Genomic DNA, 13,568 nt, shown 5'->3' with positions numbered 1-13,568 from the left:
TCTGTCTGAGCTTTCATTGCAGCACTGAGACAGAGAGCAGCTTCTGTCTGAGCTTTCACTGCAGCACTGAGACAGAGAGCAGCTTCTGTCTGAGCTTTCATTGCAGCACTGAGACAGAGAGCAGCTTCTGTCTGAGCTTTCATTGCAGCACTGAGACAGAGAGCAGCTTCTGTCTGAGCTTTCATTGCAGCACTGAGACAGAGAGCAGCTTCTGTCTGAGCTTTCACTGCAGCACTGAGACAGAGAGCAGCTTCTGTCTGAGCTTTCACTGCTGCACTGAGACAGAGAGCAGCTTCTGTCTGAGCTTTCACTGCAGCACTGAGACAGAGAGCAGCTTCTGTCTGAGCTTGCACTGCAGCACTGAGACAGAGAGCAGCTTCTGTCTGAGCTTTCACTGCAGCACTGAGACACAGAGCAGCTTCTGTCTGAGCTTTCACTGCAGCATTGAGACAGAGAGCAGCTTCTGTCTGAGCTTTCACTGCAGCACTGAGTCAGAGAGCAGCTTCTGTCTGTGTTTTCATGCTGCCCCGTTGGTCACAAGCACAGTGGTTTCGATACTGCGACCTGGTTACGTGATCGCTGATTTTCCTCTGCACCGTGACCGCATTAATTCACCAACTTCAACATCTGCACTCGTTCATGTGGGAAAGCTTTGTGCTGTTTATGTGTGTGTGATATGACGGGATGGGGATCAGGAAGGGGTGGGTATCGAATTGGTCATGGAAAGATGCAATAGTCAAACACTGAGGATAATGCCATTCACTTGCAAAACGATATCCATGGGGCAGCAGATTGGACAGGGAAGAGGCAGCTGGAAAATAAAACAGAGAGATGTGAGGTGATGGATTTTCACAAAAGTTACAGGGAGAGAGTGTACGGAAATAATGTCTCAATTATGAAGAGTGCCCACAATGTCTGGACCTGCACATGGATAGCATATGTAGATAGCCGTAAACACCGAGATAGGAATTCTAATATCAGATGTGCTCTTACCCTTCCCAAAAATGGCAGTTCATCCAAATCCATGAACATTTTTACAGGCAGTATACGTCTATGTGCACTCTAAGCACAGCTCCCTGAAGGACGACGGAAAGGCTGTCAGCAACAGGCTCACACCAGGTGGAACAGTAGCGAAATTCACTGCAGATCCCTTTGAATTGTTCGGCTAAACAGGTGTGTGGATATCGTTTTGCTGAAGGCGACATTCATAGAAATAAGGCACCACGCAGGAAAACAAATTTTCAAATGACATCACCAGAAACCAGGCACGCCCGCTCGTGTGATTATAAACGCAACATAACTCCGTGAGTAGATAGAGAGCAGATCTACACCAGCACTCTGACCGTAACTCTGACAGACCCCAGCGAAGATGCAGAAAGCGCTGTTCTTGGTGCTTGTACTTCTAGTGCTGACTCAGCACAATCCTACTGGAGCGAAAGCAAGCAAGAAAGGAAGTAAGAATCTGTAAATTTCGCCAATACAAAAGCAGCTGGAGTTCATACAGCTTAATTTTAAATCGATTGCATTTTCTTGAAGTGTAATGGTTTGATTGGTTAAGAGATTGTGAGATTCGAAAACAAACTGAAGAATTCACTCCAAGCTATCTCCTTCAGTAATTCTCTGGTGGTTTCCTCACTGAGTGCTTCGTGAGGCTTGTTGGTGTTGGGATCTGATCCACACAGGCCAATATTGAAAACAGAAATTACTGGGCGGGGTGACGTTGCTGAATCTCAATGGGACCATTGATCTGGATAGAAAACCCTAAAATTGTCCTCATTGCCTTATTCACACTTGCTGCTCCCGATCACTGACATCTGATACAGATTGTGAAGTGTGGACTGTGTGTGAGGATAGGGTCAGGGTCTCCTTCTGGCCCTTTCTCCCCACACTAATTGTCTAGCCTCAGATGTAGAAATGGGGAATTAGAAGCGAGGCTGAAGTTTTCTATTGCAAAAGTCCCCAGACAGGTGGGACCTTTTCATTATGAGATGTGGAATAGTTACTGAACGCGCAATCCCGAGAAACGGGTTTCCAATTCTTCCACGGCAGGCGATGGAATTTGAATCTTATCAGCATCATGAAATCATTGTCGCTGCTTTTAAAACCCATCTGGTTGAGTCATCTCCTGGGCCGCACTGGCCTACCCGTGACTCCAGACCAACTTGAATGGTCTGGCAAGGCCCTCAGCAACTAAGTGCAGGGGATGGGAAACAAATGCTGGTCGTGCCAACAATGCCCATATCACACGGAAGAATAAAGCAAAAAGAAAAATATCAATGGGTAGAGCGTTAAAAATAGATTGAACCAGATGCATTCAGCTGGATTAACACTGCCCCTTTCATAATGATGTGGGGGTGAGAAGGTGGATTAAATAAATATGACAAGGGGTGAAATGATTCATTGTCAATAACTGGGGCCAGTCTTTGTCCAAATTGGGAGTTGATGAATGTTTGTGGGTTGAGGTCACAGCCCAGTGCACGGAGCTGAGCACTGCGGGAATGCTGCACTGTTGTGGTTGGTGTCCCAGTCCAGTACATGGAGCTGAGCACTGCGGGAATGCTGCACTGTTGTGGTTGGTGTCCCAGTCCAGTACACGGAGCTGAGCACTGCGGGAATGCTGCACTGTTGTGGTTGATGTCCCAGTCCAGTACATGGAGCTGAGCACTGCGGGAATGCTCCACTGTTGTGGTTGGTGTCCCAGTCCAGTGCATGGAGCTGAGCACTGCGGGAGTGCGGCACTGTTGTGGTTGGTGTCCCAGTCCAGTGCATGGAACTGAGCACTGCGGGAGTGCGGCACAGTTGTGGTTGGTGTCGCAGTCCAGTGCACGGAGCAGAGCACTGCGGGAGTGCGGCACAGTTGTGGTTGGTGTCCCAGTCCAGTGCATGGAGCTGAGCACTGCGGGAGTGCGGCACAGTTGTGGTTGGTGTCCCAGTCCAGTGCATGGAGCTGAGCACTGCGGGAATGCTGCACTGTTGTGGTTGGTGTCCCAGTCCAGTGCATGGAGCTGAGCACTGCGGGAATGCGGCACTGTTGTGGTTTGATGTCCCGCACCAGTGCATGGAGCTGAGCACTGCGGGAGTGCGGCACTGTTGTGGTTTGATGTCCCAGTCCAGTACATGGAGCTGAGCACTACGGGAATGCTGCACTCTTGTGGTTGGTGTCCCAGTCCAGTACATGGAGCTGAGCACTGCGGGAATGCTGCACTGTTGTGGTTGGTGTCCCAGTCCAGTACATGGAGCTGAGCACTGCGGGAATGCTGCACTGTTGTGGTTGGTGTCCCAGTCCATTACATGGAGCTGAGCACTGCGGGAATGCTGCACTGTTGTGGTTTGATGTCCCGCACTAGTGCATGGAGCTGAGCACTGCGGGAATGCTGCACTGTTGTGGTTTGATGTCCCGCACTAGTGCATGGAGCTGAGCACTGCGGGAATGCTGCACTGTTGTGGTTGGTGTCACAGCCCAGTGCACGGAGCTGAGCACTGCGGGAATGCTGCACTGTTGTGGTTGGTGTCCCAGTCCAGTACATGGAGATGAGCACTGCGGGAATGCTGCACTGTTGTGGTTGGTGTCCCAGTCCAGTACATGGAGCTGAGCACTGCGGGAGTGCGGCACTGTTGTGGTTGGTGTCCCAGTCCAGTACATGGAGCTGAGCACTGCGGGAATGCTGCACTGTTGTGGTTGGTGTCCCAGTCCAGTACATGGAGCTGAGCACTGCGGGAATGCTGCACTGTTGTGGTTTGATGTCCCGCACCAGTACATGGAGCTCAGCATTGCGCAAGTGCTGCATTGTTGTGGGTTGAGATCACACACCAGCGCACGGAGCTCAGCACTGCGGGAATTCTGCACTGTTGTATATTGATGTTCCACTCCAGGATATGGAGCTCAGCACTGCGGGAGTGCGGCACTGTTGTGTATTCATGTTTCACTCAAGTACTTAGAGTTCAGCACTGCTGGAGTGCTGCACTGTTGGGGGTTGATGTTTCACTACTGTACATGGAGCTCAGCACTGCGAGAACGCTGCACTGTTGTGGATTGATGTTCCACTCCAGTACATGGAGCTCAGCACTGCGAGAACGCTGCACTGTTGTGGATTGATGTCCCACACCAGTACATGGAGCTCAGCACTGCGGGAGTGCGGCACTGTTGTGTCTTGATGTTTCACTCAAATAATTGGAGCTCAGCATCGCGCGAACGCTGCACTGTTGTGGGTTAATGTCCACTCCAGTACATGAAGCTCAGCACTGCGCGAGTGCTGCACTGATGTGTGTTAATGCTCCACTTCAGTACATGACGTTCAGCACTTCCAGAGTGCAGCACTGTTTAAGCAGATGCCCCCTCCAGAACTCGGAGCTCAGCACTGCGAGAGCGTTGCATTATTGTGGGTTCATGCGCCAGTCTAAAACACGGAGCTCAGCACTGCGAGAGCGCTGCACTGTTGTTGATTGATGTCGCAGTCGAAAACACGGAGCTCAGCATTGTGGGAGCGCTGCATTGCTGTTGATTGGTATCCCTGCCTAATGCATGGAGCTCAGCATTGTGGGAGTGCTGCATTGTTGTGGATTGATGTCCCTGCCTAATACATGGAGCTCAGCATTGTGGGAACGCTGCATTGTTGTGGATTGATGTCCCAGTCTAATACATGGAGCCCAGCGCTGCGGGAGCGTTGCATTGTTGTGGATTGATGTCCCTGCCTAATAGAGGGAGTTCAGCACTGCGTGAGCGCTGCATTGTTGTGGATTGATGTTCCAGTCTAATACATGTAGCTCAGCACTTCCAGAGCGCTGCATTGTTGTTGGTAGATTTCCCACTCTCGTACAAGGAGCTCAGTCCTGGGGGAGCGCTGCATTGTTGTGGATTGATGTCCCAGTCTAATTCATGGAGCTCAGCACTGCGAGAGCGCGGCATTGTTGTGGTTTGATGTCCCAGTCTAATGCATGGAGCTCAGCACTGCGGGAGCTCTGCATTGTTGTGGATTGATGTCCCACTCCAGTACATGGAGCTCAACACTGCGAGAGCGCGGCATTGTTGTGGTTTGATGTCCCAGTCTAATGCATGGAGCTCAGCACTGCGGGAGCGCTGCATTGTTGTGGATTGATGTTCCAGTCTAATGCATGGAGCTCAGCACTGTGTTACTGCTGCATTGTTGTGGATTGATGTCTCACTGCGGGAGCGCTGCATTGTTTTGAATTGATGTCCCACTCCAGTACATGGAGCTCAGCACTGCGGGAGCGCTGCATTGTTTTTTATTGATGTCCCACTCCAGTACATGGGGCTCAGCACTGCGGGAGCGCTGCATTGTTTTTTATTGATGTCCCACTCCAGTACATGGGGCTCAGCACTGCGGGAGCGCTGCATTATTTTGTATTGATGTCTCACTCCAGCACATGGGGCTCAGCACTGTGTGACTGCTGCATTGTTGTGGGCTGATTTTCCACTGCAAAGATGGGGCTCAGCACTGCGGAAGTGTGGTGTTCTGGAGGAAGCAGCAAATGGTTACCCTGTCGACCTCTTCCTCGGAGAGGGAATATGGGTGTTATGCTGTCGTTATTCTGTGTGGAGCTGGGGTTCTCGCATTGTCCTGCACCAACATCACTCTCTGCGCGAACGTGAACAGAAACTCTACATCCTTCACATCTAATTTTCTATTTTGTGAGATAGTCTGTGAAATGATTGACCGCACTGTTTTCGGAGTAAACATTGTTGGTCCTTGAGTAAACGTCCCCTGTCACTGAAACTGTTTTGATTCTTTGGGTGCTGCGAACAGTTCTCTAAATATAAGTTTTATTCTCTGTGTTCCTGAATAGTGGGGGTGGTGTTCTCCATCCTGAGGCAACGCACAGAGATGCTCTGCAGTTCAGAGAGAAAACCAACAGACCGGAGAGGGGGAGTGAGGGAGTAGGATTGAACACAGCAGGAAGTGGGACAGAGGGAGTGAGTGTATCTGCGCAGACTAGCGGGTGGGAGGGAGTCTGTGTAGGACAGGAAGTGGAATGGAGGGACCGGTTGCATATTGGCCAGGGAGTGTGAGAGAGGGAGTAATTCTGCAGACATCAGAGAGTTAGAAAGACAAAATCTGTCTAGGGAAGAAAGTGGGAGGTCAATATTGAGCGAGGATCACTTTAAATCATAGAGAGGGAGGGAAATTATTCTGTGCAGTTCAGTGAGTCGGAGGGAGGGGCGGAGTCTGTAGAAGACGGTGTGTGGGAGACAGGGCGGGTGTGAGTCTGTACAGGAAAAGGAGAGGGTGGGAGGGAAGGAATTCGTTTGTACACAACCAAGAGGTGGAGGGATGGAGTCAGTTTGTATAGGCCAGGAGGTGGACGGAGGGAGTGTGTTTGTACAGACCAGGATGTGGAGGGAGGGAGTGAGTTTGTACAGACCAGAAGGTGGAGAGAGGGAGTGCGTTTGTACAGACCAGAAGGTGGAGAGAGGGAGTGCGTTTCTACAGACCAGGAGGTGGAGAGAGGGATTGACTTAGTACAGACCAGGTGGTGGACGGAGGGAATGAGTCTGTACAGGCCAGAAGGTAGAGAGAGGGAGTATTTGTACAGACCAGGAGGTGGAGGGCGTGAGTTTGTACAGACCACTAGGTGGAGGGAGGGGGAGTTTGTACAGACGAGAAGGTGGAGGGAGTGAGTTTGTACAGACCAGTAGGTGGAGGGAGGGAGATTGTATCAGACCAGGAGGTGGAGGGAGTGAGTTTGTACAGACCAATAGGTGGATAGAGGGAGTTTGTACAGACCAGGAGGTGGAGGGAGGGAGGTTGTACGGACCAGGAGGTGGTGTGAGTGAGTTTTTACAGACCAGGACGTGGAGGGAGGGAGTTTGTATAAGACCAGGAGGTGGAGGGAGTGAGTTTGTGCAGACCAGGGGGTGGAGGGAGTGAGTTTGTACAGACCAGTAGGTGGAGGGAGGGAGATTGTATCAGACCAGGAGGTGGAGGGAGAGAGTTTGTAGAGACCAATAGGTGGATAGAGGGAGTTTGTACAGACCAGGAGGTGGAGGGAGGGAGGTTGTACGGACCAGGAGGTGGTGTGAGTGAGTTTTTACAGACCAGGACGTGGAGGGAGGGAGTTTGTATAAGACCAGGAGGTGGAGGGAGTGAGTTTGTGCAGACCAGGGGGTGGAGGGAGTGAGTTTGTGCAGACCAGGATGTGGAGGGAGTGACTTTGTGCAGACCAGGAGGTGGAGGAATGGAGTTTGTACAGAACAGGAGGTGGAGGGGACGGAGTTTGTACAGAACAGGAGGTGGAGGGAGTGACTTTGTACACACCAAAAGGTGGAGGGAGTGAGTTTGTGCAGACCAGGAGGTGGAGGGAGTGAGTTTGTGCACACCAGGGGGTGGAGGGAGGGGGAGTTTGTACAGACCAGAAGGTGGAGAGAGGGAGTGACTTTGTACAGACCAGGTGTTGGAGGGAGGGAGGGAGTTTGTACCGACCACGAGGTGCAGGGGCGGGGGGGGGGAGTTTTTACAGACCACGAGGTGGAGAGAGTGAGTTTGTACAGACCAGTAGGTGGAGGGAGGGAGTATGTATCAGACCGCGAGATGGAGGGAGTGAGCTTGTGCAGACCAGGAGCTGGAGGGAGTGAGTTTGTGCAGACCATGACGTGGAGGGAGGGAGTTTGTGCAGACTAGGAGGTGGAGTGAGTGAGTATCTACAGACCAGGACCTGGAGGGAGGGACTTTGTATTCTGATACAAACTCCATGAGGTGGAGGGAGTGAGTTTGTACAGACCAGGAGGTGGTGTTATTGAGTTTGTACAGGCCAGGACGTGGAGGGAGGGAGATTGTGCAGACCAGGAGGTGGAGGGAGGGAGTTTGTGCAGACCAGGAGGTGGAGGGAGGGAGTTTGTACAGACCAGGATGTGGTGTGAGTGAGTTTGTGCAGACCAGGAGGTGGAGGGAGGGAGTTTGTGCAGACCAGCAGGTGGAGGGAGGGGGGTTTGTACAGACCAGGAGGTGGAGTGAGTGAGTTTGTACAGACCAGGACGTGGAGGGAGGGAGTTTGTATCAGACCAGGAGGTGGAGGGAGGGAGATTGTGCAGACCAGGAGGTGGAGGGAGGGAGTTTGTATCAGACCAGAAGGTGGAGAGAGGGAGTGCGTTTGTACAGACCAGAAGGTGGAGAGAGGGAGTGACTTTGTACAGAACAGGTGGTGGACGGAAGAATGAGTCTGTACAGACCAGAAGGTAGAGAGATGGAGTGTTTATACAGACCAGGAGGTGGAGGGAGGGAGTTTGTACAGACCAGTAGGTGGAGGGAGGGAGTTTGTACCGACCAGGAGGTGGAGGGAGAGAATTTGTACTGACCAGGAGGTGGAGGGAGAGAGTTTGTACAGAGCAGGAGGTGGAGGGAGTAAGTTTGTGCAGACCAGGGGTGGAGGGAGGGAGTTTTTATCAGACCAGGAGGTGGAGGGAGTGAGTTTGTGCAGACAAGGAGGTGGAGGGAGGGGGAGTTTGTACAGACCAGAAGGTGGAGGGAGTGAATTTGTACAGACCAGAAGGTGGAGAGAGGGAGTGACTTTGTTCAGACCAGGTGGTGGAGGGAGGGAGTGAGTTTGTACAGACCACGAGGTGCAGGGGGGGGGGGGGAGTTTGTACAGACCACGAGGTGGAGAGAGTGAGTTTGTACAGACCAGTAGGTGGAGGGAGGGAGTATGTATCAGACCACGAGGTGGAGGGAGTGAGCTTGTGCAGACCAGGAGCTGGAGGGAGTGAGTTTGTGCAGACCATGACGTGGAGGGAGGGAGTTTGTGCAGACTAGGAGGTGGAGTGAGTGAGTTTCTACAGACCAGGACCTGGAGGGAGGGACTTTGTATTCTGATACAAACTCCATGAGGTGGAGGGAGTGAGTTTGTACAGACCAGGAGGTGGTGTGATTGAGTTTGTACAGACCCGGACGCGGAGGGAGGGAGATTGTGCAGGCCAGGAGGTGGAGGGAGGGAGTTTGTGCATACCAGGAGGTGGAGGGAGGGAGTTTGTACAGACCAGGATGTGGTGTGAGTGAGTTTGTGCAGACCAGGAGGTGGAGGGAGGGACTTTGTGCAGACCAGGAAGTGGAGGGAGGGGGCGATTGTACAGACCAGGAGGTGGAGTGAGTGAGTTTGTACGGACCAGGACGTGGAGGGAGGGAGTTTGTATCAGACCAGAAGGTGGAGGGAGGGAGATTGTGCAGACCAGGAGGTTGAGGGAGGGAGTTTGTATCAGACAGAAGGTGGAGAGATGGAGTGCGTTTGTACAGACCAGAAGGTGGAGAGAGGGAGTGACTTTGTACAGAACAGGTGGTGGACGGAAGAATGCGTCTGTACAGACCAGAAGGTAGAGAGAGGGAGTTTTTGTACAGACCAGGAGGTGGAGGGAGGGAGTTTGTACAGACCAGTAGGTGGAGGGAGGGAGTTTGTACCGACCAGGAGGTGGAGGGAGAGAATTTGTTCTGACCAGGAGGTGGAGGGAGTGAGTTTGTACAGAGCAGGAGGTGGAGGGAGTAAGTTTGTACAGACCAGGGGGTGGAGGGAGGGAGTTTGTATCAGACCAGGAGGTGGAGGGAGTGAGTTTGTGCAGACAAGGAGGTGGAGGGAGGGAGTTTTAACAGACCAGGAGGTGGAGGGAGTGAGTTTGTACAGACCAGGAGGTGGAGGGAGTAAGTTTGTACAGACCAGGAGGTGGAGGGAGTGAGTTTGTACAGACCAGGAGGTGGAGGGAGGGAATTTTGACAGACCTGGAGGTGGAGCGAGTGAGTTTGTACAGACCAGGAGGTGGAGGGAGTAAGTTTGTACAGACCAGGAGGTGGAGTGAGTGAGTTTGTATCAGACCATGAGGTGGAGGGAGTGAGTTTGTGCAGACCAGGAGGTGGAGGGAGGGAGAGTTTGTACCGACCAGGAGGTGAATGAGTCAGTTTGTACAGACCAGGAGGTGGAGGGAGTGAGTGAGTTTGTGCAGAACAGGAGGTGGAGAGACGGAGTGAGTTTAATCAAGTCTTGGGGTGTGATGCTGTAATCTGTGGAATATTATTATATTCAACAAACGTAATGTTGCTGCTTTGTGCCGAGTGTGTCCCTGTCAGGCTGACAGATTCTGCTTTCTGTTTTCTCATTGTTCTCCATCAGGCTGAATAACCCGTAATTACTTCCTTCATCATGTTTTCTTTTACTTTTAGTTTGTTATATTCGAAAACATTGGCTGAAAGCCGTGGCCAGATACAGTGATGTGCCAATCACTGAGAAGATGGCACGTGACAATCGTATCCGTTATCGAGTGATCACCACATCCAATATAGATGCTTAAATGGAATTAATGTATTTATTCCAAAGCAAAGTTTAAAGAAAATAATGATTCATCTTCTGTGACTTCGATATATACAGACTCACAAACACACATATATATATATATATATTCCTTACATTAAGTATGCATTTAAAAAATATAAAAATGCTAAGCACCATCAATTTAAAACATTAACGAACCCTATAATTGTCTGCCGATGTCTCCTGCCTCTGCTAGACTGACGAAGTTCCATGCTAATAAAAAGGTGTAAGAACTCACCCGAGTGCCAGGTTAGTGGACCAAGTTATCGCTGTGGCGGCATTTTGCATTCAAAAAGAATAAAGAACAAGACAGCACAGGAACAGGCCCTTCGGCATACATAGATATGTAGGTACATAGAAGATAGGAGCAGAAGGAGGACTTATGGTCGTTCGCGCCTACTCCGCCATTCATCACAATCATGGCTGATCATCCAACTCAACAGCCTAATCCTGCTTTCTCCCCATAGCCTTTGATCTCAATCTTCCCAAGTGTTATATTCAGCCGCCTCTTGAATATATTCAACGTTTTAGCATCAACAACTTCCTGTGGCAATTAATTCCACAGGCTCACCCCTCTCTGTGTGAAGAAATGTCCCCTTATCTCTGCCCGAAATGGTTTACCCTGTATCCTCAGACTGTGACCCGTGGTTCTGTACACGCCCATCATTGGTAACATCTTCCCTGCATCTTTCGGGTCCAGTCCTGTTAGAATTTTATAAGTTTCTATAAGATTCCCCCCTCATTCTTCTGAACTCCAGCGAAAACAATCCCAACCTAATCAATCTCTCCTCATATGACAGTCCCGCCATCCTTGGAATCAATCTGGTAAACCTTCTCTGCGCTGCCTCAAGAGCAAGAACATCCCTCCTCAGAGAAGGAGACAAAAACTGCACACAATACTCCAAGTGTGGCCTCACCAAGGCCCTGTACAATTGCAGCAACACATCCCTTCTTCTATATTGGAAACATCTCGCAATGAAGGTCAACATACCATGAGCCTGCTTTACCGCCTGCTGCACCTGCATCCTTACCTTCAGCGAATGTTGCACACGGACACCCAGGTCCCGCTGGATACTTCCCTCTCCCAATTTACAACCATTCAGGTAATAATCAGGTCTCCTGTTTTTGCTTCCAAAATGAACAGCCTCACATTTATCCAAATTATACTGCATCTGCCATTGATTTGCCCACTCGCCCAACCTGTCGAGATCACGCTGCAGGATACCTGCATCCTCGTCAGAGTTCACTCTCCCAAATAATTTTGTATCATCTGCAAACTTTGAGATGTTGCATTTTGTTGCCTCATCCAAATCATTAATATACATTGTGAATAGCTGGGGTCCCAGCACAGATGCCTGTGGTATCCCACTTGTTACTGCCTGCTAATTTGAAAAGGACCCATTAATCGCTACTCCTTGTTTCCTCTCTGCCAACCAGTTTTCTATCCACCTCAATACGTTTCCCCCAATCCCATGCGCTTTAGTTTTGCAAAACATTATCTTATGACTTTTGAAAATACAAATATACCACATCGGCTGGCTCCACCTTGTCAACTGTACTGGTTACATCTTAAATGAATTCCAACAAATTTGTCAAGCATGATGTTCCCTTCATAAATCCAATAGAACAATAGAACATTTCAGCGTGGTACAGGCCCTCCTGCCCTCGATGTTGCACCGACCTGTGAATCCAATCTAAAGCCCATCTACACTTTTCCATTATCATCCATATGTTTATCCAATGACCATTTAAATGCCCTTAATGTTGGCGAGTCCACTACAGTTTCAGGCAGGGCATTCCACGCCCTTACTAATCTCTGAGTAAAGAACCTACCTCCTATACCCATCTTCCCTCAATTTAAAGCTATGTCCCCTCGTGCTAGCCATCACCATCCGAGGAAAAAGGCTCTCACTGTCCACCCTATCTAATCCTCTGATCATCTCTTATGCCTCTCTTAAGTCTTCGCTTAATCTCTTCTCTCTAACGAAAACAGCCTCAAGTCCCTCAGCCTTCCCTCATAAGATCTTCCCTCCAGGCAACATCCTGGTAAATCTCCTCTGCACCCTTTCCAATGTTTCCACATCCTTCCTATAATGCGGTGACCAGAACTTCAGGTAATACTCCAAATGCGGTCGCACCAGAGTTTTGTACAGCTGCAACATGACCTCATGGCTCCGACACTCAATTCCTCGACCAAAAAAAGCTAAAACACCGTACGCCTTCTTAACAACCCGATCAACTTAGGTGGCAACTTTCAGGGATCTATGTACATGGACACCGAGATCTCTCTGCTCATCCACACTGCCAAGAATCTTACCATTAGCCCAGTACTCTTTATTCCGTTACTCCTTCCAAAATGAATCAGCTAACACTTTTATGCATTAAACTCCATTTGCCACCTCTCAGCACAGCGCTGCAGATTTCCTATGCCCCTCTGTAACCTGCAACATCCTTCCGCACTATACACAACTCCACCGACTTTCGTGTCATCCGTAAATTTACTCACACATCCATCTACCTCCTCCTCCAGGTCAATTATAAAAATGACAAACAGCAGTGGCCCGAATGCAGATCCTTGTGGTACACCACTAGTAACTGAACTGTAGGCTGAACATTTCCCATCAACCACCACAGCTAACCAATTTCTAACCAAACCGTTACATCACCCTCAATCCCATGTCTCCGTATTTTCTGCAATAGCCTAACGTAGGGAACGTTATAAAACGCTTTACTGAAATCCATACACACCACATCAACTGCTTTACCCTCGCCCATCTGTTTGGTCACCTTCTCAAAGAACTCAATAATGCTTGTGAGGCACGACCTACCCTTCACAAAACCGTGTTGACTATCCCTAATCAAATTATTCCTTTCTAGATGATTGTCAATACTATCTCTTGTAATCCTTTCCAAGACTTTGCCTAAAACAGGAGTAAGGCTCACTGGTCTATAGTTACCGGGGTTGTCTCTAATCCCCTTCTTGAACAAGGGGGCAACATTTGCTATCCTCCAGTCTTATGGGTCTATTCCTCTAGACAATGATGACATAAAGATCAAAGCCAAAGGCTCAGCAATCGCCTTCCGAGCTTGCCAGAGAATCCTAGGATAAATCCCATCCGGTCCAGGGACTTATCTATATTCACACTTTCCAGAATTGCTAACAACTCCTCCTTATGAAACTGAATCCCGTCTAGTCTCGTCGCCTGTATTTCAGTCATCTCGTTGACAACATTGTCTTTTTCCTGTATGACTATCGACGAAAA

The 13,568-nt window shown here is 49.8% G+C and overlaps 1 long non-coding RNA gene across 1 annotated transcript; it reads left to right on the top strand.

The window, feature by feature from the left end:
* Positions 1-1,322: 1,322 nt before the first annotated feature.
* Positions 1,323-10,335, top strand: LOC140399739 (uncharacterized). Its single transcript, XR_011937835.1, has 2 exons — positions 1,323-1,454; positions 10,158-10,335. It is a non-coding gene; the product is annotated as an uncharacterized lncRNA (long non-coding RNA).
* The last annotated feature ends 3,233 nt before the right edge of the window (positions 10,336-13,568 follow it).

The sequence above is a fragment of the Scyliorhinus torazame genome, chromosome 23, assembly GCF_047496885.1.
Source record: "Scyliorhinus torazame isolate Kashiwa2021f chromosome 23, sScyTor2.1, whole genome shotgun sequence".
Lineage (NCBI taxonomy): Eukaryota > Metazoa > Chordata > Chondrichthyes > Carcharhiniformes > Scyliorhinidae > Scyliorhinus > Scyliorhinus torazame.
This window is presented reverse-complemented; position numbering and strand designations above follow the sequence as displayed.